We start from the raw sequence: 21334 nt of genomic DNA, 5'->3' as shown, positions 1-21334 counted from the left end.
CACCGCAGCTACTATGACTTCTCCCGCCGTGTGAGACTGGAGCCTCCGCGCGTGGATTTGTTGCTGTCACGGGCTACGTAGCTCCCGAGGTTTAACCATAGGACAAAAACCAGGTTAGTCTTATATCGGCTTCCCGTCGACCCCTTCTACTGGAGGGGCGCTCTCTACTGTCAGTCTGTGCTACTGAGTGTGGCAAGAAGGTCATTTTAATCTGGGGCGGTCTCCAAACTCACTTCTTCACAACTCCAGTATTTACCACACTTTTGTTTTACTTCCCTTTCGAGGGGAATGAGATGGGGAGATGAGGTCCTGACCTGTGTCAATTTCTTGTACCCTAGTGGGGTAGTGTCCTGATCATCCGTGGCCTATCTTATTACCTAATTAATTTGGAAGGTCTGTGCCCGATATTGGAAGTCACATAGACTGATCATGTCATCATCAATGAAATAACATAAAAATTGTTTTGCTTCTTGTGTCCCTCTGGGAGCATAAGCTAAACTGAGGGAGCACTTTTGTTTCCATTCTGTTTTATTCATTCTGTCCCCTTCCCAGTAAAGTTACTCACCATCCTTGTCGCACACTGTGTCATCTTTATCTTTGTCACTTTTTTTGTTGTAGAGGGGTCGTTATCTTAATCACCGACAATACTTATCGGGGTTCACAAGTCAATATTTTTCAGCATTTCATCTTTGTTTTAATTACAGCTTCTTCATCTACAATAATATGTATTCATGCTTTGTATTGAGACTGTGTGCAGAACATTGAATTAGGTGATATTGAGGTGTGGGGGTGGGTGATAGGGTGCATAAACAAGAAATAGGCCAGAGTGGCTGGCCTGAGAGTTTGCACTCAAGTAGTTGAGTTTAGTTATGAAGATTCTGGATTCTAGCAGTCTCAGTGATTGAATAACTAGGCTGCTTTTCTAATTCTTTTTAAGGATATTTTGAACTGAGATTTTTAAAAATGTATTTTTAATTAAGTATTGGGATGACATTGGTTAAGATGTTATTTTTTTATCTCTTAAACTTTCTTATATCTACAGTCATGACATGAGAGGGTTTTTTTTTTTTTTATACTGGAGGTCTCACAGTGTAGTAGGAAAGACTAATATACCCTTGTAATCTAAGTAACGTATATTAGAAACAGAAAGTGTTATGAGAGTGCAAGGAAGGGAGCATTTAAACTAGGCCTTGAAGAATGGATAGAATTTAGCTTTGTAGAGGAGGGCAGGCCAGGTAGAAAAAATAATGTTAGCAACGGCTTGGGGGGCTAGAAAGATGCAGGACATCCAACAACACACTGTATGTTAACATCCCAATTTCTAACACAGCTACATCTTCTAAGATTTTACTGGTTAAAAGAAAAAGAAAATAATACAAAACTGGTAAACTTACAACCATATCCAATTATCCTGCAGCCAATAAAAAAGTTTATACACGTCTGGTCAAGATGGTGGAGTAGAATGTCAACTGTAATTGAAAAATAAAAACAAATAGAAATCACCCGTAATTCCATCACCTCATAATATATCCACTGTTTTTTTTCTTCTGTATTGGTGATATTCTCTACTCCTGCTAACATTAAACATTTAATTCATAAAAAGTTTATATGTAGAAAAAAATATATGTAATGTCAAAAACAGTGTTAATGTAGTATGATATTTATTTCTGACGTAAACTCAAATCAAAAAGAGAAAAAAGTGAAGCTTGCTATAGGTACCTTAATTTTGATTGAGTGTTGTGTCTAAAATATAATTTGGAATCATTTTCCAAATTGCTGGGAATGAATAACAACATTGTCTAAAGCCAGAAGCTGTCCCAGGTTTTCCACAAGGAATTTCAGCATTTCCTTTTCTCCTTCAAACTGATTTCTCTACTGGTCTTAACCTGATAGAATCTATTATTTTCCAACCATAGTCTTAAAAAGGACTAGATTCGTGGCCTCTTGGTAGGGTTAGCTTAAACAATAATCCCTCCAGAGGATAGGTTAACATCACTGGTCTGTAATGCAGAAGATTGTTTTTTTTTTTAAAGTACATGCAAAGCAGTAAAATGTATTTAAAAATGAGAGCAAGAGAGTGAGCAAAAATAACCTCAACTAATACACTACAACCTTTATTTCTCTAAGGCAATAGATTCCTTTTTATAAACCCTTGTTATAATTAAAGTTTGCCAGTCTACACACACTTGGAAATCTTTAATCAATACTTTTGACATCCCAATGAGTGAAAATAATCTTCATTTGCCAGTAGGTAAAATAAATTTTGAGAAGAGATTTGTCTGACATGATGAGAATAATATTTGGGAGTTTTGCCTCAAAATTTCCTTTATTCATCTTTGTTAAAGTGCAGTAGAACATTTAAAGGTTTCACAGAGTTTGGTTTTTAAATAGTGATCTTTCTTAGGACATAAATTAAGATGGGAACAGGGAGCGGAGAGGCAGACCACAGTCAGGCCTATTCATTTCAATTTACCATCCCAGCAATCCCGTTTTTAACTTATAAATTTGTCTTCAGGTTGATTTAATGTAATATAACTTACTTGCTGAGATAGTATGGCAGGAAATGTATCACAAGACTTTTGGAATGTGTTTCATTAAAGTGAAAGAGTAGGATGTTTCTGGTTTCATAAATATGTTCCTAGTTTCTCCAGCACTGTTAAAAAATGTAAGTGATTTCCTCATCCTTATGGACTCAGATGTGTGGGATAGTGGTAGGTTACATCAGTTTTCACAGATACTTCTTTCCTTGAAGGAAACGATGATAAAATATCCCCATTTTGAGCCAATTAGTTGTGCTTTGTCCCATGTTTTCTGCCCACATTTAGAATTATACAGCTGTGTCTCAAGGATTTAATTTTTAACCTGTTTTTTACTTTGTAATTTTCTAGTGTAGAATTCCAGTTTTCCAGACCTATAATCAGAAGTGCATTTTAACAATTTACTGATTGAAGTAAATGGGTTATTTCAAATCTTAGGGAAATTGTTTTAGCCTGGCCATTTCCCTTAGTTGATTTTGTTTGTAAAAATTATTGTTTTGTTTTAACTGATGCTGATCCTGCTTATGTATTTGATGTCCCCAACCAAAGCAGATCGGGAAGGAATAATATTAGAATTACTTCCCTCCCCTGCCCCCACCTGAGAGTTCGAAAAGCACTGTATGCTTCCTGGAATTGTGAAGAAACTGGTTTCTGCCCTCTTGAGTGTTCACCTGAAGTACACTACCTGCCACTCTGTGAGAGGAGAGCACTAAGAGGGCTTCTGTTAAGACGTGAAAAACTGTCAACAGAGATATAAGAACAGCGAGAAAGAATTTCACAGTGGAATTCTAAAAAAAAAAATTCTCAGGGCTATTTAGGATAAATTTGTAGTTGACCTACACTGTCATGAGGATAATTAAGAGTTGATCCTTAAGCTAACAAAAACAGAGAACTTAGTTGTTAAAGCGTTCCAAGTGTAATCTTTGGTAATCCTTGCACTTAAAATGGCAGGAAAAAACATTTCTAATTTTTTTTGGTGATGCTAAAATTATTTGCTCTAAGAATTATTATTTAATGATTATACTATTATTAATTTAATAAAATAAAGGGCCATATATTGCTTATTGATAAATATATTAATTATATTATTAAAACACTAATATTAAATTATTTGTATACAACTATTTTCATTTTGGTCAAGAAATGTTTTCTCTTGTTTTACTATACCATTTTACTGTTAATTATAAATATATATTTTTAGTTCAGATTTATAGCCACAATTCAATAAATGTTTTCTCTTATTTTTACTATACTGTTCTACTGTTAATTATTAATACTATTTTTTAGTTCAGATTTATAGCTACAGTTCAATAAATGTTTTTTCTTATTTTACTATACTGTTCTACTGTTAATTATTAATATCATTTTTTATTTCAGATTTATAGCCACAGTTCAATAAATGTTTTTTCTTATTTTACTATACTGTTCTACTGTTAATTATTAATATCATTTTTTAGTTCAGATTTATAGCCACAATATCTTGGTATTAATTTCTAATCACAACAGTAAGTTCATTTTTATGTATTAGCAATCAGATTGGTGTCATATATCTTCAAGTATTGTCTATCTAAAGCAGTGTTTTATCTTGCTCATCTTTTTCTAGCTAGGTGATAACAGGATAAACCTTTGTAGTCTTCAGATAGTTTTAAAGTCTTAAATTCATTGTATGATGATGAATAAAGGAATAATTTATTTAGTATAGTGTGTTATTTGACCTTGAGTGTCAGGGTATGATTGGGATTGTTCACTGTATTATTACAAATATAACTTACGAATTCCTGTTAATTAACTTTAGGGCAAGTGGTAAGTCATTGGATCCTGAATCTTTCACTCTTTAAAAAAAAGTTTTATTTATTTTTAGAGAGAGAGGTAGAGAGAGGGATATGTAGAAACATAAGGATGGGAGAGAATCATTGATCCACTGCCTCCTGCATGCCCCCTACCGGGGGTCGAGCCTGCAATCTGGGCATATGCCCTAACCAGGAATTGAACTGTGACCTCCTGGTTCATGGGTCAATGCTCAATCCCTGAGCCACACCTGCCAGACTTTAACTCTTTTTTTTTTGCATTTAAGTGAAAAATGCCAGAATTGTTCCTCTGTCTGATGTGGAAAAATAAATCCGGTACTTTGTTATTTTCACTTTGGTAAGAGTTGACATATTCTTTCATAGGGCAAAAATTTTAAAGTATTCAGCTTTATTAAATCCTGAAATATATGCATATATATGAAAGTATATGTGCTTGTATATTTCTGTAAGTCAAAACTGAGATCAAAGTGAATATATAGCTCCATGTATTTTTTTTAAATTTACCTTTATTGTTGAAATGGGGGTAGAAAAGGGGGATATCAGGGCAAAATTTTAATCCTAGACCTAGCAAGTGGCTAAAATGAGATTAGCTAGTCAATCTGGCTTAAGAACCTATACTCTTACCTAACAAAAATGAACTGTATTTTTTCAAAATATGTTTTTTATTGATTTTTAGATAGAGAGGAAGAGAGAGGGAGGGAAACATGGATGAGAAACATCATCAATTGGCTGCCTCCTGCACGCCCCCTGCTGGGGATTGAGCCCACAACTGGCAAAGTGCCCTGACTGGGAATGGAACCAGCAACTTCCTGGTGCATGGATCAAAGCTCAACCACTGAACCATACTGGCTGGGCTCAACTGTATTTTTTTTTTAAATTCTCACCCAAGGATATTTTTTCCATTGCTTTTCAGAAAGAGTGGAAGGGATGGAGAGAGGGAGAGATAGAGAGAGAAACATAGATGTGAGAGAGACACATTGACTGGTTGCCCCTACACGTGCCCTTACCAGAGGCAGGGAGAGAACCCACAACCAAGATACCTGCCCTTGACTGGGAATTGAACCTGCAACCCTTTGGTGTACAGGGTGATGCTCTAACCATTGAGAAATACCAGCTAAGGCTGAAATGTATTTTTTTCCTCCCTCCCGATTGAAAAAGACAACAGCATACTCAGTTGCCAGCCCTTTGAACTGTATTTTTTAAAGAACATAGACATTTGAGCAAAATTAGGTCCTATGAATTAAGTACATTGCTTGTCCTACAGAAAGAAATGTCCAAGCAAAATCTCAGGCATCTCTCATAGCAATATGTTTACTGATACATCTCCTAGGGCAAAGGAAACTAAGGAGAAAAGAAACAAATGGGACTATATCAAAATAAAAAGCTTCTGCACAGCAAAAGAAACCATCAACAAAATGAAAAGAGAGCCCATTGTTTGGGGAACATATTTGACAATGATACATCTGATAAAGGGTTAATATCCAAAATATATAAGGAACTCATACAATTCAACAAATGGAAGACAAACAATCCAATTAAAAAATGGGCAAAGGACCTAAATAGACACTTCTCCAAATTGGACATATAGATGGCCAAGAGACATATGAAAAAATGCTCAAAGTCACTGATCATCAGAGACAAATTAAAATGACAATAAAGTATCACCTCACACCTGTCAGAATGGCTATCATCAACAAATCAACAAATGAGCTCCATCCAGTTTGGCTCAATGGATAAAGTGTCCACCTGTGGACTGAAGGGTCCCGGGTTCTATTCTGGCCAAGGCCACATGCTTGGGTTGTGGACTCGATCCCCAGTAGGGGGCATGCAAGAGGCAGCTAATCAATGATTCTCATTGATGTTTCAATCTCTCTTTCTTCCTCTCTCTGAAATCAATAAAGACATAAAAACGAACAAACAGAAACACAAAGCAACAAATGACAAGTGCTGGCGAGGATGCATTGTGTAGAAAAGTGAACCCTAGTACACTGCTGATGGGAATGCAGAGTGGTGCAGCCATTATAGAAAACAGTATGGAGTTTCCTAAAAAAATTAAATATGAAACTGTCATTTGACCCAGTGATCCCACTTCTAGGAATATATCCTAAGAAACCCAAAACACCGACCAGAAAGAATATATGCACCCCTATGTTCATAGCAGCCCAATTTACAATAGCTAAGATCTAGAAACAACCAAGTGCCCATCAGTAGATGAATGGATAAAAAAGCTGTGGTACACTTACACCTCGGAATACTATGCAGCAGTAAAAAAGAAGGATCTCTTACCCTTTGAGACAGCATAGGTGGACCTGGAGATTATTATGCAAAGTGAAATAAGCCAGTCAGAGAAAGACAAATACCATATGACCTCACTTATATGTGGAATTTAATAAACAAAATAAACTGACAAACAAAATTGATCCAGAGACATGGAAGCATGCAACAGACTGATGATTCTTAGAGGGAAGGGGGTGGGGGCAGGAAGGGATCAACCAAAGAACTTTATACATATATGCATAACCCATGGACACAGACAATATGGTGGTGAAGGCCTGGGGCAGAGGGGAGGGGCGGGAGGACATATGTAATACTTTCAACAATAAAGATTTTTTAAAAAGAGAGAAATGTCCAGCCCGGCCAGTATGGGTTGGTGGTTGAGCATCGACCTGTGAACCAGGAAGTTTGAGTTTGATTCCCAGTCGGGGCATGCCTGGGTTGTGGGCTTGATCTCCAGAGTTGGGCATGCAGGAGGCAGCTGATCAGTGATTCTCTCTCATCATTGATGTTTCTCTCTTTTTCTCCCTCTCTGAAAACAATATAAATATATTAAAAAGTATATTTTTTAAAAAAGAGAGATACATGCTCATTTATCTTTTTTGGAAGTATGAATGAACAAATTTGTTTAATGATTAAAAGTTAAAGTATTGCCTGGTGGTATGGCTCAGTGGTTGAGCATCAACCCATGAACCAAGAGGTCGCTGGTTTGATTCCAGGTCAGAGCACATGCCGGGTTGCAGACTCGATCCTCAGTAGGGGGAGTGTAGAAGGCAGCCTATCAATGTTTCTCTCTCTCTTCCTCTCCCTTCCTCTCTCTCTCAAATCAGTAAAAACATATTTAAAAAAATTAAAGTATTGGCAGCTCAAAATTTCCTTGGTAGTGTCAAACTAAATTCAAAAGTAAGGATCCATAGTTTTGTTTTTATTTTATTAACTTATTTAAATATATGCTAAAATGTCCAATATTTAAAATGATGTTAGTTTTATATTATTTGTATTCTCAGAGTCTCCCAAGAAAAGAAATGGTTTATGTGTGTTTTATCATCTTTACAGGAAGCACATCTTTGAACTTGGTTAGACTTTGATATTTATGATATGTTATTCAATTAAACTGTACTATGAGATCATGCAGTAAAAGTTGATAAGCATAAATTGGAACATTGCTGGTTACATTTTTTGGACTATTGTATATATTATTCTCCTGATAACGTCAAAGCATCTTAACTTCACTACTATACTGTGATGTGCTGTTTTGGAGAGGCACTATAACATAGGATTAAAGAATGGGGTTTGTGGCACCAGACTGCCTGGATTGGAATTCCACCCAGCTCCTCTGCTTACTACTTTACTTGTATGACGCTAGACAGATTTCTTACTTTTTTTTTTTTTTTTTTTTGCCTAAGTTCCTCAAAATTTGGGGGCAATAAAAGTACCTGACTCTTAGGATTGTCAGTGAATTAATACATATAAGCCCTAAAAACAGTACCTGGTAGGCAATTTACATACAAAGTAGTTACTATTATTCTTTTCATACATTATTTACTGCAAATGTAGTTTTAACAATCTGCATAATAAAATTTTAAATTATAGTTTTGCTGTTCTATAAATTTAGTAGATTACCAGAGCAATATACTAATCAATTATAGTATATTTATATACTGAAAATAATATTTAATTTCTACATTACAACATAGAAAATGGAAAACTCACATTGGGAGGGCACCAGTAGCCTACAATACACCTACAGTATGTGTACATGGTATCTCAAAACTCATTATGACAGCTAGCAAGTCATATGACCCTGATGTACTCATTCTACTTCTTCACCAATCTGCTTGTAGAATTAGTGAGCCACAGACTCTGGGCTATTGAATGTCTCTTAACTGCCAAATGCTGAACCATACCTGATGAATAATTTCTGAAATATAAAATGTTGGCAATGAAAAAGGCTTTATTCATGTCCAACCTACTCTGCAAAATAGCTATATTCTTATAAAGTTGTGTGCAAACTAAAATTTTTTTATTGATTAAGTTATTACATATGTGTCCTTATCCCCCCATTGCCCCTACCTCCGCTCATGCCCTCACCCCTCTGGTGTCTGTGTCCATTGGTTATGCTTATGTGCATGCATACAAGTCCTTTGGTTGATCTTACCCCCACCCTCCCCTACCTTCCCTCTGAGGTTTGAGCATCTGATCGATGCTTCTCAGTCTCTGGATCTGGTTTTGTTCATCAGTTTATGTTGTTCATTATAATCCACAAATGAGTGAGATCATGTGATATTTATCTTTCTCTGACTGACTTATTTTGCTTAGCATAATGCTCTCCAGCTCCATCCATGCTGTTGCAAATGGTAGGAGTTCCTTCCTTTTTACAGCAGCGTAGTATTCCATTGTATAGATGTACCACAGTTTTGTTTTTTTTTGCCACAGTTTTTTGTTTGTTTTGTTTGTTTTTAATATATTTTATTGATTTTTTACAGAGAGGGAGAGAGAGGGATAGAGAGTTAGAAACATCAATGAGAGAGAAACATCGACCAGCTGCCTCCTGCATACCCCCTACTGGGGATGGGCCTGCAACCAAGGTACGTGCCCTTGACCGGAATCGAACCCGGGACCTTTCAGTCCGCAGGCCGACGCTCTATCCACTGAGCCAAACCGGTTTCGGCTGCCACAGTTTTTTAATCCACTCATCTGCTGATGGGCACTTAGGCTGTTTCCAAATCTTAGCTATTGTAAATTGTGCTGCTATGAACATAGGGGTGCATATATCCTTTCTGATTAGTGTTTCTAGTTTCTTGGGATATATTCTTAGAAGTGGGATCACTGGGACAAATGGGGGTTCCATTTTTAATTTTTTGAGGAAACTTCATATTGTTCTCCATAGTGGCTGCACCAGTCTGCATTCCCACCAGCAGTGCACGAGGGTTCCTTTTCCTCTGCATCCTCGCCAACACCTGTCATTTGTTGATTTGTTGATGATAGCCGTTCTGACAGGTCTGAGATGGTACCTCATTGTTGTTTTGATTTGCATCTCTTGGATGATTAGTGACTTTGAGCATGTTTTCATATGTCTCTTGGCCTTCCTTATGTCCTCTTTCTAAAATTATCTATTTAGGTCTGTTACCCATTTTTTGATTGGGTTGTTTATCATCCTTTTGTTAAGTTGTATGAGTTCCCTGTAAATGTTGGAGATTAAACCCTTATCGGAGATAACATTGGCAAATATATTCTCCCATGCAGTGGGCTTTCTTGTTGTGCAAACTAAATTTTTATATTGAATTATATCAGCACTCCAATTAATAAATGTTTATTATGTTCTTATATATCTAGTGTTTACGTCGGTCCTGTGTGATATGCAAAGAAGCATAAGGCATATGCTCCACTGTCTAGTCAGAGAAAGAAGTCTAATACCAAACAATTACAGAGAAGTTAAGTACTAACCTATGATGCTTATTCCAAGGGTATTTGGAATTCAAAAAGAAAGTGGGTGCAAGTATTTCATGGAGGAGTTGGGTCTTGGGCTCATTTACTCACTCAGCAATTATTTGAGTAGCTACCATGTGCAATATGCTGGGGATATCATAGTGAACACAGCAGATATGACCCTGCTTTTGTAGCGTTTACAGACAAGTAATGTGATGGGATTTAAATATATGTAAGACAGCATTCCAGGTGAGGAGACCAGTAAAAATAAAGTCATAGAAAGAAATGGCAAGCATGGACCATGTGACAGTGAGGGCACTTGCCTGATTGTAGTAGAGATTTTGTGTCAGAGAGGAGTATTGACAATAATAGATATGGGCCATCTTTTGAATGATTTGAACAGCTATTTAAGTCTGTGGGAAGTGGGGTAGAGTAGTCTTATGGAACCGAGCCCTTACCCTATGAGATCTGACCCTATTTGCAGGTAGATAGTGTCAGAATTGAATTAAATTGTAGGACACTCAGCTGGTGTCACAGAGAATTGCTTGGTGGGGAAAACCCCTATACATCTGATGTCAGAAGTGTGAGTGCGATAGTTGTATGAGAGTTAAGGAGAAACACTGGACAGAAGGCTGGGTTTTTCCAATGCAGTCAATCATCTTTTGAATGTTTTGAACAGCGATTTAATCTGCATTAAATCCTTTTGGTGCCCTGACCGGTGTGGCTCAGTGGATAGAGCGTTGGCCTGCAGACTCAAGGGTCCCGGGTTTGATTCCGGTCAAGGGCATGTACCTTGGTTGCAGGCACATCCCCAGTGGGGGGTGTGCGGGAGGCAGCTGATCGATGTTTCTCTCTCATCGATGTTTCTAACTCTCTATCCCCCTCCTTTCCTCTCTGTAAAAAATCAATAAAATATATATATTAAAAAAATTCCTTTTGGTAACCTATTTTGAAAAGGGTTAGCTGCATGGGCTTTGGAGTCATACTGTCTCAATTTGATACCATCTCCACTCTAATTTGTTTTCTAAGTTTAGGATTTTGTATTGAGTTTTCCTAGTGACACAACTATATAGGCAATAAAATGATATTTACTCAGAGCTGCTGGGGTCAGTAACCCAAGTTGCACCAGGTAACACTGGAGAACAATGTACACATGAAATGCCAGTGGGAAGTCCAAGAAGTTGGGAGAGATAGAAGGAGGTTAGGCAAGGAAAGAAATACATTCTGCGATGGTTGGTGGAATGCCATCAGAAATGTCTTCAAGCAAAACAGACTACATTTGACTAAACTTTGTTTTCCGTTGTGTTTCTGTAAGAATAGGAAGAGAAATGTAACTGCATTTATTTGACTTGGCCTTTTGAGGACTACCAGTAGTCATTGTTTCAGGTTCTGTTCTACATTTGAAGCATCTGGTCAGTTTTAGATTATATTCTGTATTTGAAGCATTTGGCTAGACCATTTGTGTCCTAGTTTTATGTGGTACTTAAATACAGCTTGGTCAGAAGCTTATGTAGTAAGTTGTGTTTGTAATCTGTGTTAGTATTCTCTCAACTTGGTTTAAGGGATAAGTGAATTGGCAAATGAATGCCTGTTACAACCTCCCTTATTCTCTCTTGTTACCTTTGGATTTAATGTTAGTATGATCATATACTAAGAAAGTTTAACATTAATATCCTGGCACTTTCTGGAATTTTTCCCCCCCACCAGACCAAAAAAAAAAAAATCACACAAGACCATCTTTGTCTCCTCCCAATCCTTTATTAGGGTGAACTCCGACCTTATTATATGGAAGAGCTTCTTTTAATCTTAGTCTTGAGCTCAGGGCAGATACAAGCATTGCAGTCTTTGAGACTTTGTTGCTGGCTGTGCTGCTCACCCCTTCACTCTGGGAATGTTAGCTGAGACTTGTGGCAGAAAGGGTGTGTAGCAGAGAAAATACATTATTGGGAATGGGCTTAGAGCTCCATCAGGTGAGGTTTCTAGACCTACTGGTAGATCCTGATTTGCAGGTTGGAGACTCCCACTTTGTTTCATCTAGGGCTGATGTCTTACACAACTCCAGTTGGCCATAGTCACATTATCAGTCTGTAAAAATTATGACATGGAGTTATGCAATATGGTGGCCTTGAAACCTACCCACACCACTTCTATTTTTAGCCCCAATCCCCCCCTTAATATCTATTACATGTAGTAGCAGCATGGTAGTCCCAAATTCATCACTTGCATTTCACTTCCCACTTTAAGACTTTCCTGTAATCAAGACATTTAGATCTTTGAGGATTTTACAGAATTGCATTAATTTTCTTACTCTATATAAATGTACTCATTGGTAAAATGATCATGGTACTTGCCCTATCTCATAGATTGTAATGAGTAGTATCAAATGAAATAATGTAAATTATAGAATGCTGTATAAATATGAGGTAATATTCTTTCTTGATGTGTTGTGTTGTAGTGGAAAGAGTACCGGATTTGAATCTGGTGTTTGTTTCAATCTGCTAATAACAAAATATAATTTTGGACTACTTACTTTGTGTTTTTTGGGCCTTTGTTTCCTTATCTATAAAGGGAAACTTAAAATGCCACTTCTCTATACCCAGAAACCCAGGAGTTATTTTTTTCTCACCTCATATTACCAATCATCAAATCTGTTAGTTTTGATATTTTTTAAAATTTCCCCCTTCTTTCTCTCTCCAGTCTCTAATCATTTCCCTTCTGGGCAATAGTTTTTTTTTATTGTGGTAAAATATATATAATAATTATCAGTTTGACCATTTTAAATATACAGTTCATTGGCATTAAGTACATTCACAATATTGTGTAACTATTACCACTATCCTTTTCCAGAACTTTTTCATTATCCCAAGCAGAAACTCAGTACCCGTTAAACAATGGCTTCTCATTTACCCCTTCTCCCACCCCTGGTAACATCTATTCTGCTTTTTGTCTCTGTATTTACCTCCTCTAGGTAACTCTTTTTTTTTTTTTTAATATATTTTATTGATTTTTTACAGAGAGGAAGGGAGAAGGATAGAGAGCCAGAAACATTGATCAGCTGCCTCCTGCACACCTCCCACTGGGGATGTGCCCACAACCAAGGTACATGCCCTTGACCGGAATCGAACCCGGGACCCTTGAGTCCGCAGGCCAATGCTCTATCCACTGAGCCAAACCGGTCAGGGCTAGGTAACTCTTATTATTGGAATCATTTTTCTTTTAGTCCTGCTTATTTTACTTAGCATAAAGTCATTAGGGTTTATCTAGAAGTAAAAATGAGAATTTAATTTCCTTTTATAGCTGAAAAAATTCCATTATTGGACAATAGATTTTTTAAAATTTTAAATGTATTTTTATTGATTTCAGAGAGAAAGGAAGAGGGAGAGAGAGATAGAAAATCAATGATGAGAGAGAATCATTGATCGGCTGCCTCCTGCATGCCCCTCACTGGGGATCAAGCCCTCAACCCAGGCATGTGCCCTTGACCGGAATCGAACCTGGGACCCTTCAGTCCGCAGGCCGACACTCTATCCACCGAGCCAAACTGGCTAAGGCGGACAATAGATTTTTTAAACTGGTCTTCCTGACTCTAGTCTTGTCCCTTTCAAATTTATCCTCCATAAGATAGTTTTATTTACCTTTTAAATTTCTTTGTCTTTCCCATTCATGTATTCCCAGTCATACCAAAAGCACTCCTTCAAATATGCCACACTGTTTTTTAAAAATTATTTCTCTGTTTATTTTATTTTTTAAAATATATTTTTATTGATTTTAGAGAGGAAGGGAGAGGGAGAGAGAGATAGAAACATCAATGATGAGAGAGAATCATTGATAGGCTGCCTCCAGCATGCCCCCTACTGTGGATTGAACCTGCAACCTGGGCATGCACCCTTGACTAAAATCAAACCCAGGACCCTTGAGAATTCATAGGTCAATGCTCTATCCACTGAGCCAAACCGGCTAGGGCTGCCATACTATTTGATACCTCTGTAATTTTGTTCGTGGCCCTTTGTTTGGAGCTTCTTTCTGTTCTTCTGAAGAACTCCTACTCAACCTTCATGACCCAGTTTACCTAATAATAATAGATTGGTTAAATTATGTTGCAGTCATATAATGGACTTCTATTTTGTCTTTTGAAATTATGGCATATATATTAGTGATTAAAAGCACAGACTGTGGACTGGACTTAACTGGGTACAAATTTCAATTATATCACTTATTAGCTGTTTGACCTTGGGAAAGTCCCTTACCCTCTCTGTGTCTCAATGTAATCATCTGTAAAATAGAGATAATAGTGGTATGTATCCCATTGGTTTGTGAGGGTTAAAATAGTAAAAAGTATTAGGTGTGTGTTGTTATATATTACTACTAGAGGCCCAGTGCATGAAATTCGTGCATGGGGGGGGTGTCCTTCAGCCCGGCCTGCACCCTCTCCAATCTGGACCCTTCAGGGGCTATCCGACTGCTGGTTTAGGCCCAATCCCGCAGTCGGACATCCCTCTCACAATCCGGAATTGCTGGCTCCTAACCGCTCGCCTGCCTGCCTGCCTGATTGCCCCTAACTGCTTCTGCCTGCCAGCCTGATTGCTCCCTAACCACTCCCCTGCCGGCCTGATTGATGCCTAACTGCTCCCCTGCCAGCCCAATCGCCCCCAACTGCCCTCCCCTGCCGTGACCCACCTCTTCTGCTGGGACCCGCCTCCTCCGCACGAGGTGGTGGAGATGCCAGGACCAGCCTCCTCTGGACCACCAGGCCTCACTGCGAGGAGCGGCTGCCAGGCCCCATCTCTGCTGTGTGTGCGGCCATCTTGTGGTGGCCATCTTGTGACAACATTGCATGCAAGGGCACGAGGACCACCTAGGGCTTTTATTAGTATAGATTTACTGAGATAGAAAATGTTTATTATAGCATTGAATAAAAAGAAGTGTGTTATAAAACAATAGTACTAGTATATCATATATTAAAAAATCTCTGTTTATATATACACACACACATATAAAATAACCTGCCAACCTTACACACATGCACACACATACACACACAAACAGACACATATACATTCCTACCTCAAAATGTTAACATTAGTTATCTCTTTTTTTTTTTAATTGATTTTTTTTTTTTTTTTTTACAGAGAGGAAGGAGGAGGGATAGAGAGTTAGAAACATCGATGAGAGAGAAACATCGATCAGCTGCCTCCTGCACACTTCCCACTGGGGATGTGCCCGCAACCAAGGTACATGCCCTTGACCAGAATTGAACCTGGGACCTTTCAGTCCGCAGGCCGACGCTCTATCCACTGAGCCAAACCGGTTAGGGCAACATTAGTTATCTCTTGGTGTTGGACTGATTTGTTTCTTTTTAAAAAATGTTTTTATTTTTTATTTAATTAAAAAATATATATTTATTTATTTCAGAGAGGAAAGGAGAGGGAGAAAGAGATAGAAACATCCATGATGAGAGAGAATCATTGATCAGCTGCCTCCTGCACGCCCCATACTAGGGATTGAGCTCACAATCCGGGCATGTGCCCTGACTGGGAATAGAACCATGACCTCCTGGTTCATGGGTTGAACACACTGACTGGGCTGTTGTTTCTTTTTATATTTGTTTATATTTTTTATTTTTCTCCAGTTGACTTTTTTTCTTATATTTTAAAGGGAAAAGAAGACAATTAAAGCACCTCTTCTGTGAATTCTTTGCTCAACTCCCTTCATCCTTTAGGTCACCATAGTATACTGTACTATGCAACCCTGAGCCCCTTGAAGGCGGAGCCTGTCTCATATTGATTCACGTTTGTATCCCCAGTAGGGCCTGGCACAGAACGTAAAAGATACTAGGTTCTTAGCAATATTAATAAGGTGAAGTGCTGATGGAATTATGTACCAAGCACTTTACATGTGTTATCTGATATATTCCTCTCAGCAGTCCCTTGAGTAAGAGTTGTTTTTCTAGATGAGGAAACTGACAATTAGAAAGATCAAACAATTTGCTGACGGTCACATAACTAGTAAGTGGCAGAATTTGGATTCAATTTAAGTTTGTCTAATACCAAAAATATTATCTTTAATGTATATTGAATTAATGAATTACCTAACGAATGTACCTACTTTCTTAAATGAAATAATTTTTGAAAGACTCCTTTGTAAACAGAAATATGCTCTATGAATGTAAAGATATGTTATTGTTATTTCTTTTCTGCTATATCCCCACTCACACCCTTGATCCTGACTAGGCAAACCAGCTTTCCTGCTCCTGTGCACAATATTTCCTCTCTCTGTTCAACTGGCATGTTAGTTCTCCATATGTCTTGATATGGCCCAGGTTCTACCCACTCTTTAGGAACTTGGCTCACAATTATGATACAAAGCTTTTCATATTAATCCAGCCATTTCCATCAAACTCACTATTGTGTGTGCATGTTGAGAGACTCAATTGAAAGTATCTGGCCAGATATAATTTGTTTCACACTAAAGTATGGCGTATCATCTTTGAACATATTTACGGTTTTCCTAGTTTGATCTGTTTACTTTTCTCTGTGCTATGCCCAACTTTAATTTCCTACATTTATAGTCATACCATTTTCCAAAGGAATTTTTGAATTAATTTTCAGAATTAGTTTTAGCTAGAAGATATTAATTAGAAAGTTCAGTCTGTCTTACTCATTTATGTAGATGTGTGTTCATCCAAGTGAACCCTTCATCAAAAGAGAAAAATAAGGTGGATAAGGCAAGAGAAGAGGCACTTTAATAATTTATTTAAAAAACCCAACAAATATACTATACCAAAATTTAGACTTTAGTTATAACTTGACTCCCCACAGGTTTTTCAGAATTAAAAAGGTGAACTCCCTTTAGAGCAAACTAACCGAAGGGAACTATCCAATTTGTGAAAATTACATGTCTAAAATGTGGGGGAAATAGCTCCCATGTATAAAGCACATTTTTTACTCTACCAGAACCACTTTCTAAAGATTTCAGCCTATTTTAGAGTCTTAGTTTTATGAGAAGACAAAATTCATACCAGTGATTTCTAAGAAAGAACAGAATCACACAACTGAGGAATGAATTCTGGAGAAGCACTTGGCAGAGACTCAGAGAGTAGTTGAACTGTGTAGCTTTGGAAAGGGGACCTCTCTTTCCCACCTCAAGCGCACAGCCGTAGAGCCTCCACTTGTCAAATCATTTGGCCTGCACTTCCACTCCCTGATGCCCTACCAGGGGATCAGAGTGTAGCACAGAGCTTTTGGAGTGTGTCTCCTGGGTAGCCTTTTGTCTGGGAATCAGACAGCGGCGAGCTGAGTTGTGTGGCTACATCACAGGGTGGGGCACTCCTGTCTCCCCTGCAAGCTCAGTCCAAGCTATTCCCCCAATGGGAGACTCAATTTACCTGCTTTTCCAGCAGCCAGCAGCTGGTGGCCCTGCCCTGATGAGCTCAGTTCCTTGGGGGTTCAGAGAGCTTCTGGGAGCTGGGAACTTTGGTGTACTTTGGAGGCTTTTGCCTGGGAAGGGGAAGAAATGCCTGCCCCCCTCCTACCTGTTTACCAGCACCACACCTAATGGGAGACTGTTTATATATGCCCTCCCAAGTTCCAGTGGCCCTGCCCTGCTGGGCTCAGCTCCACAGAGGGAAGGATTGCTCCTCGGAGCTGGGATATTTGGAATGCATCTCTCTCAGACTATTGTCTAGGACTGGGACGAAGTGCTTGGCCCCCTAATGTGTACTTGGCCAGCAAAAACCCCAACTAGTGGACTGGTCAGATGCCCACCTCCCACCAAGTAACCCATATAAATACCCTCCCCATCCCATCCCTGCTTAGGAATTATCTTCTCCTCTGGACGGATTAGATGACAATGTCAGTTGGCTATGGAGCCTCTCCCTGTTCCCAACCCTACCAAGATCCTCCCCAGAGAAAGGACCCTTGGGTGTTTTCCCCCAGTTCCCTCTCACCTTTTCTCTCTTGTTCATCCATCTTCCTTTATCCCTCTCTCCTTCTCTGGATGGCTTTTCCCTCCTTCTAATCACTCTCACCTCCTCTCCACTTCCTTTCTCCCTACTTGCCTCTCACTTACTTCACCTACATTTCCCCCCTGCTTCTCTAGCTTCTTTCCTCTGGATTAGAGCCTGTCCTTCTTGCCCTGACCCTGAGCAGAGACTGGGATATGCCCCAACTTGGCCTCCCTGGAGGCTGGAGAGTGTGTTGCCCAGACGTGAGTCTGCTTGCTTCCTAGCCCAGGCTCTTCCTGAGTCCAAATCTCTACATGTCCCAGACCAGTCGGAGCGTGGCACTCCTCAGGCTCTTTACTCCCTCACATCTCAATCCTGGGATTTAGGTGGGCCCTGCCAGAGGGTGTCAAGGGCAGCTCTCTGATTCAGGGGCTGGGGGGAGGCTCTGGGGCCACTCTGAGACTTTTATCAGGGAGGCTGTGGGGCTCAGAGATTCTAGCGGGCAGGATACAGACTCACTGGACAGAGATGTCCAAGGCTTCCTCTTCATGGGGTCTACATTTCTATTGCTGCCCATGGAGGCTGGCTACAACGAGGCCTCCAAGAAACTGTGGGGTCGCTGTGGCATGGAGCTGTAGGCACCTCGTCCCTTCCCTTCAGGAGCCAGGGTCGGGTCCCTAACATTGGGCTTCCTGTCCATAAAGCCTATCGATACCAGGTGGTTGAAGATGGTGGGCGGTGACATGAGCTTGGAGCGCATGAAGGGGTCCTTCAGCATCTCCCTGCGGGCAAAAAGGGTTTAGGTGAAGGTGCTATCTCCCACCCTGACATCTCCCACCTGCTTAGAGACTCTTTTGGTCTGTCCTCCTGAGCCCCTGTGGCTCCGCATTGATGAGCTTCCTCCTGCAGAGGCAACAGCTGGCTGCATCCAACCTGAACCTGCAGCACACTTCTTCCAGGGGAACTAAAATTGGAGACTCTAGGGGTATGACACTTGAGTAGAGGCTACATTCCCCTCATTGAGTGCCTAACTGCAGAACCCCCAAGTAGGGGACCCACTAGCCCTTCCCCTTGACCCTGGTCACTTTGCCTTACTGAGTTTATGACCTGTGGAAGGGTCTGTGGGTGGTGGCCAGTGGTGGGCCCACTTTATAGTCTTTCTTCCAAAGGCTCTGGAGAAAGACCATGCAACCTCAGGGGGAGGTGGAGTAACTGACAGGGGAAGGTGGAACTCAGGGAGCCTCAGGCCTTTTATAAATCTGCCCCCAGCTCTAAGCTGGAGGAAGCTGAGCCTTGTACAAAGATTGGCTGCACCTAAGCACATCCAGGCCGAGTCGATGCAGCCACAAACAGTGAATAGCATGCTAGTTCCAGACAGGTAGCCCAAGGCCAGTTACATACAATGACTAACATCGACCTGTCCCTGAATCCCACTCAGGTGGACCCAGAACCAACACAACAAGTAGTGGGCTTCATACCACATCAGAGCTTGACCCAACTAGCCACACAAGCAGCACACCCAAAAGGGATTCTGGCAGGCATCAGACCCAAATGGGAACAACTCCGCCATGAGGGACAGTCCCTGCATAGTGACTCATACATGGTGTTTGAGGTTTATCCTTATAGTCAACCAGCCTGAAGGGGTAACTCTACCCATGGAAGGGCCAATAGCACTCAAGATTCGAAGGTGCACATAACCTACAAGAATTATTTCAGGAGCACCTATCTGGAAGATTGCACAACTGAGCCCCATAAGACACCTACATTATAAAGCCATCATAACAAGTTTGGGAGTCATAGTGATCTATGTAATACACAGAGACAAAATGAGGAAGACAAAGAAATATCCCCCAAATGAAAGGACAAGATAAATCCCCAGAAAAAGAATTAAACTAAATGGAAGCAACCAAGATTCCAGATGTAGAGATTAAACAATGGTTATAAGGTTGCTCAAGAACCTAATGGGAAAAATGGGTGATGTAAGTGATAACTTAAAGAATAGTAAGTATTAACAAGAATAAAGAAACCATAAAAAAGATCCAGACAGAAATTATGAATATAATATCTGAAATGAAGAATAAACTAGAAGGAATCAACAGCAGGTTAGATCAAGCAGAGAATCGAATCTGATTTAGAGGACAAGACAACAGTATGCAAGCAAGCAGAACATCAAAAAGAAAAAAAAAATAAGGAAAGTCTAAGGAACTTCTGGGACAACATAAAGCAATAACACCCGCATCATAGGTATACCATAAGGAGAAGAGAGTGAGCAAGGGATCTAGAACCTGTCTGAAGAAATAATGTCTGAAAAATTTCCTAACCTGTTGAAGGAAAAAGTCACACAAGTTCAGGAAGCACAGAGAGTCCCAGTCAAGAAGAACCCAAAGAGGCCCACACCAAGGCACATCATAATTAAAATAGCAAAGGTTAAAAACGAGAGAATCTTAAAAGTTGCAAGGGAGAGACAGTTACCTCTAAAGGAACTCCCATAAGGCTGTCACCTGATTTCTCGAAACACTTCAGACCAGAAGGGATTGGCATGAAATATTCAAAGCTAGGACATACAACCAAGACTATTCAGCAAGGCTATCATTAACATTAACCCTTTGCACTCGCTTTTTTCTCGATTCCTTTATTCTACTTGGGATTTAATTTTTTAAATACCCCAGATTTTACAAAGCGTGGCAGTAGAATAAAAAACTGGAGTTTCTTTTCATACAAACTTATTTATTTGGATTTTTTTATATTTCAAATTATTGATACATTCAAAGATTATAAAAAGAGCTGCTACCGATGCTAACCATGTCGAGTCACACTCGACATCCAAGTGCAAAAGGTTAAAGGAGATCCTGGCCAGCATGGCTCAGTGGCTGAGCATTGACTTATGAACCAGGAGGTCATGGTTTGATTCTCGGTCAGGGCACATGCCCGGGTTGCGGACTTGATCCCCAGTGTGGGGCATGCAGGAGGCACCTGATCAATGATTCTCTCTCATCATTGATGTTTCTCTTTTTCTCCCTCTCCCTTCCTCTCTGAAATGAATAAAAATATATTTTAAAAAATTAAAGGAGAAATAAAGAGCTTCCTACATACACAAAAAAGATAAAGTAGTTCATTACTACCAAACCAGTATTGCAAGAAAAGTTAAAGGGCCTACTTTAAGAAGAAGAGCCCTGGCCAGTGTTGCTCAGTTGGTTGGGCATTGTCCCTGAACTGAAAAGTTGTTGGTTTGATTCCTGGTCAAGGTACATGCTCAGGTTGCAGGCTTGATCCCCCATCGGGGGCATGCAGGAGGCAGCTGATTGATGTTACATTCCCACATTGATGTTTCTCTCTTCTCCCTT

The 21334-nt window shown here is 39.6% G+C and overlaps 1 protein-coding gene across 1 annotated transcript in view; it reads left to right on the top strand.

Moving 5' to 3' along the window:
• Positions 1 to 25: 25 nt before the first annotated feature.
• Positions 26 to 21334, top strand: part of ATP7A (ATPase copper transporting alpha) — a 225279-nt gene continuing 203970 nt past the window's right edge. Inside the window, exon 1 of the mRNA XM_054721139.1 lies at positions 26 to 113. The gene's annotated coding sequence lies outside the window, so the exon portion shown is untranslated. The remainder of the gene's footprint in view (positions 114 to 21334) is intronic.

This window comes from Eptesicus fuscus, chromosome 1 (genome assembly GCF_027574615.1).
Source record: "Eptesicus fuscus isolate TK198812 chromosome 1, DD_ASM_mEF_20220401, whole genome shotgun sequence".
In the NCBI taxonomy this organism is placed as follows: Eukaryota; Metazoa; Chordata; class Mammalia; order Chiroptera; family Vespertilionidae; genus Eptesicus; species Eptesicus fuscus.
This window is presented reverse-complemented; position numbering and strand designations above follow the sequence as displayed.